Consider the following 5,463-nt stretch of genomic DNA (forward strand, 5'->3'; position numbering starts at 1 on the left):
AATAGGAAAAAAATCGCCACAAATGAGCAAAATCCTTGTAGTGGGCGGTTGTTGAAAAGATGCACGTGCAGGCATTGGATGAAGGTACTCGACACGGATTCAATTTTAAGCACTCTACCAAATCGAACGGGTATGATCGGATGAGTAATCGAAAGGAGAAATTGAATAGTGGTTCGAATAACAGATCGAGCAATTACATGAGTGGAGAAGTTGGAGACTTTCACCACGTGAGGAATTGATGGATAACGTTTCATTAACAAAAGAGTGGGAACGGTTACCAAGTAGTGCGCATTCAAGACAGCACCATGTAATCAATAATCGGTTACAACGAGTAGGCTATAAATATTAGAAAGTTTCAGGGAATAAAGGTTGGAACTTCTTTTCAGAAATACACTCAAGCACACTCACATCCCCAGCGAATTTCTGAGTCTGCATTCGAGTTTAATTTCTGTAGGGTTCCTTCATTGTCTTTAAATTCCATTTACATTTTCTGTAAACGTTACTTTTCTTGTCAAATTTATGTTTCAAGCAACAATTTAAATTTCAAATGCAATTTACATTCCAATACCTTTAATTTTTATGTTAAAAGCCCTTTGACCTAGACGAAGACATCTTTACCGTTTTCTTTTAATTTCAACGCAATCTTTTCGATTTCAGTTAATTTAACTTTTAAATTGCTTATTTTTAACTTCTTTTACCTTTTTACAAAATTTTTATTTATTTGTTATTTTAATACTCATCTAATCGAAAAAGTTTTGATGCACTTATATAAAATTGGTACCTACAAAAAAGGAATGAATTTTACTCTCAAAACATTAGAATCGAACCACCATCGATTTGTTAAAAATCGAGAAAACAGAATGTACATATCAAACATTGTTTCCAAGACTTTTCCAAATGAAGAATGGCAATACAAATTTGTACATATGCATGTGCTTCTTAATTAGCTTGCTGACTAAGATACTAATAAAACCATTACAGTACATTCATTAATAATGCCGATAATTACGTGGAATTCCATCTAGTATAACTTAAAAAGGAAAACTCTATCGGCCAAAATAATTGACTTGAAATTTATTTTCTTTTCACTCCATGCATAATTATATTTTTTTTTGGTAACTTGAAAAAAAAAACAAACAACAATAAAAAAATATAAAAATAAATAAAAAATTATTTAAAAAAAATAGTCTCAGAGAATATATTATTTTCAAATTCTTTTTCAAGACAACAAAAATTCCATTTAAGAGAAAAGAGTCTTCATTGCAGTCTTTGTCATGATGTCTGTTATTATGTTTGTATTTTTTAAGATCAACCGGAGATCTGCACGTCATTTCCAAGACATGATATCTCAGATTTTTAACACCAAAGAATCAATAAAATCAGAATAATTCTGTAAATTATTGACAATAGTAAAAGTCTCCACACAGTTTGTCTCACATATAATGTCTCTTTGCCCGAGTCTCATACTAAAAGAAAGCCTCTCTAAATAACAAACAACTCTCATTGCAAAATGTTACGACTCTCAATTGTTCCCAAACAGCCTCATTGCCACTATCCCTTCCAATCTTTGCTAATACAAGCAAAATCAACTTGAGCACCATTGCTAGGATAGCTAGCATCACAATTAACCTTAAATAATGTATCCATTGAGAGGCACTACTAGAAATAGGATTTTTTTGGACGAAAATTTCAAACAAAATTTATTCCGTCTGAATGACTTTTTCATTTCAGACAAATTTGAGACAAATGTTGAACAATTTTTAGTGGAGGCATTGGAATAATATATTTTGTCCTAAATTTGTCTAAATTTTATCCCAAATTTTGGCGCCAATTTTTTTTTGGATGGCGCCAAAATTTTCATACAGATTAGCAACACATTTCGGACAAAAGCTATAATTCGTCTGTATTCCATCTGAATAACTTTAGACAGATTTGGGACGAATTTTAAAAATATTAATTCTATCCCAAATTTGTCTATAATTAGTTTTAAATACTATTACTATAGCTAACTCTTCGAAATAGCCAAAATTTTTTCCCACAAACTTGGGACGAAAATAGCATCATTTGTAAATTTCGAATAAAAGTGCATCAGTTTTCAAACGGATTTCATATGTTTATTGAAAAATTATAACATTTAGTATAAAAATAATGTTTATATTTTAAATTGGTCTATGATTTATCCCAAATATTTTTACTATTTCAAATAAAGTTTCTTTTCCCTAAAATAACCTTAATTATATATAACTTATAAAAGAGTACACTTTTTGTTTCTAAAACTCTAAACAAAAATATCCATACTATGAACAAGAAAATAAATAGAAAATTGATAAAAAATAAAAACTTAACAAAGAATACTAATAATGATATTAAAAAATTATTTGTTTGTAAAACATAACCATGAAAAAAATTCAAGAACTTTGACGATTGTTTCTAGTATCTCTTATTACAAATGAGATTAAATGACAAAACTGACAAAAAAAATAAAATTTTCAATTAATTTTTCAATTTAACAATTGAACGCAAACGCTAAACGCAAAAAGCTATAATTTATTGCTTCTGATGAACGGTAGTTAAAATCCAGAATTATGTTTGTGTTTAGAGAAAAAAAATTGCCAAATAAAAAATTATAGTGTTCAAAAAGATTGAACGAGCTTCTTGTGTTTCTAATGCTAAATCAAACACATCCTAAATATTTTAGAAACTAAACTAAACTGCTTTTTCATATAACAATTGAAAAAATGCTTAGTTTTAATATTATTACAGTAAAATTAAATACCAGTTTTATTTGATTTAACAAACTAATTTTTATAAAAGAAAAAAAATGAGCATTAATACATACAATACAGCTAGAATTTGAATTAGAATTGTGAATTTTATCAATGATGTCAGAATTCTGTTTGTTTAACAGTGAACACCATGTTTGAATCATGGGTTCAATGACACGCCTCACATTAATAAGCTTACTGTGAAATAGTTGTAATTCAAATGCATAGAGTAGATGTATATTGTGGTGTGGTGTAGTGTGGATCAAGATCATAGCAACAGGAAATATTCTTTTTTTAATTAACTTTAATTACCATATAATTTTAGTATATTCAATTATTCATCATTTATTGTAATTTTGTTGCCAAATTAAGCTGAAGTAATCAACAATGTTAAACCAGACATATATACTTATCATTTGTTATCTTACGGATTTTTAAAGTAGATCACTATTCATATCTTCTAAAGGTATGTGCACAATAAGACTTATATATACATGAATATATGAGTGTATAAATTAATATTATCTATGGAATCCAAATTCAAGAATTACTAATTTTCATTATTAGCTAGCATTATATTCTCTGAATGCTTAGTTTCCATGTAGTCAATTGGCGCTCAATCCTCACCATGAATAGTACAAGGTAACTATTTCTTCCCTCTGTTTCTCTGTTCTTATGATAAGGGCTATTATTTTGGTTTCCTGGCTGTGAATCTGTTCTTGTGTTGCAGATGTGAAAATGAAAGTTTAAATTTGGGCATATTAAATTTAGGAATATGTTAGGATCCAATATTTTTACCGAAAAAAAAAACTGAGAGAATTGACTTGTTGTGAATCTGTTCTTGTGAATCTATTCCTGTGTTGCAGATTGTGTATCATCAAGTTTAATTGTGCTTGCTCTGAAAATAATATATATCACAACATAACTTTCTCTCCAAATTCAACTGTCTTCTTTTTTCTTTTTTTATTTTTCCCCCAATAACCGTTGGTGCTTGTATTACTATGCTAAAAATAAGAATATCTTCAAGTTAAATTTAAGTGTCAGCATTATTGTTTGCCATGTATGTAAGCTTGTAACTATAGTTTCTATGTGTATATATAAATCATGTGAGATAGAGAAAATAGAAAGAAAGAAATGGTGAATAGTTTGCTCTGAAATTAAAGAATCTTGTTTAATTAGTACTCATCTAGCATTTTGTATTTTGTTGCTTTGGGTTTAGAGTCAGTTAACCTTCTCTAATTTGATTGCATTTATTTTGTTTTGTGTCATGTGACAGAGCCTTGAGCAAATTGGTAACAGAGCAGAACGCCTTAGGGTTAAATCAGATATATATTTATATTCAAGTACTGATATTGAGGTGGAAATATGGATTTCCTCTGATTAATTTGGCTGCTAGCATTCTTCTTGTTATATTATTTTCTGTTTTATACATGGATTTTTATAGAAGTTATTGTCTGGGTCCTATTAAGCGATTATTTCATGTAATAGCCTTAACTTGCGAGAACTGTATGGTGAAGTCTAGATACTTGTACGTTTTTTTTATCTTAATTTAGTTTTCAGGATATATTGAAGAAATCTCAGCTTTTTTCCCCTCATGCTATGGTTGTTGATTCAATACAAACTCTTGATCCTATTAACACTGTTAATAGTTTTCCTTCAACTCTATTAACACTTTTCTTTTTCTATCATTTGCCAATGTCTTTGAATTTAATATTTTGTTTTGATTTATGTATTCTCTAGTGGTCAGAGCAAAAGGTTAAGTTGAATGATGCTGAGCACAAGTTAAAAGATCAAAGACGTCAACTAAAGGTTCAACAGAAAAGAATTGGTTCTACTAAAAAGACAATTCATGCTTTGTATAAAAGGTTGAATCTCCCACTTTCTTCAACCTTGTCTGATCCTGCAGAAGATGAGCTTGGGACAGGCTCTAATGATGATGAGGATGATAACATAAGTGATTGATGTCAGGAGTATATATTTTTTCTGATTTAGATTAAGGAATTTTTAGGTGAATTAGTTAGTACATTTTATTATATTCATGATATTTGACCTTTTTAAAGGCTTTCTTTGTTTTAGTTTAAGTATTTTTTTCTTATTTTAGTTTGATTACATTTATGGACAAAAGTATTTTAATAATAAAGATTTTTTTAACTCTTTTATGGTAATTAACTTTTTTATGATTTTATTATATGTTTATAATTTCGATGATGTAATATGAAAAAAATGATTATGATGCTCTTAATATAAAAACCAGATCGAATACAATTTATTTTCTAAAATATTTATAAGGGGAATCCAAGAGCCACTAATTGTGGAGAGGATAGACAATCGTTGCAACTCAAAAATATTCTGGAACTCATTTTCAAGACAAAGTCATACCAGTCACCTTATCTGTGGTCCAATGTCTCTGAGGATGAAAGATCTTGTTATTCCTCGAACGCCAAATCCACTAGAGACCAAAAAAGAATATAAAGGGGCGTTGTTTGCTATTATGTAAGAATCAATTCATCAAATCCACTTGTTGACAGGAGATTCCTAAGGCTTGCCAAACTAATTGGGCTTTTGGACAATCCCAATTGTAATGTAAAACCAATTTTTGACCTGAAAAATATCGTAAACAACTATCCATATGCGAAATGCTCCTCCTAAAATGAAATGCAGCAGTAAAAAGAACTTTCCGAAAACATATCGATATATA

At 29.1% G+C, this 5,463-nt stretch overlaps 1 long non-coding RNA gene across 1 annotated transcript; it reads left to right on the forward strand.

The window, feature by feature from the left end:
• On the forward strand, positions 2,853–4,858 carry LOC110262642. Its single transcript, XR_002347538.1, has 2 exons — positions 2,853–4,122; positions 4,506–4,858. It is a non-coding gene; the product is annotated as an uncharacterized LOC110262642 (long non-coding RNA).

This window comes from Arachis ipaensis, chromosome B05 (assembly GCF_000816755.2).
Source record: "Arachis ipaensis cultivar K30076 chromosome B05, Araip1.1, whole genome shotgun sequence".
Classification (NCBI taxonomy): domain Eukaryota; kingdom Viridiplantae; phylum Streptophyta; class Magnoliopsida; order Fabales; family Fabaceae; genus Arachis; species Arachis ipaensis.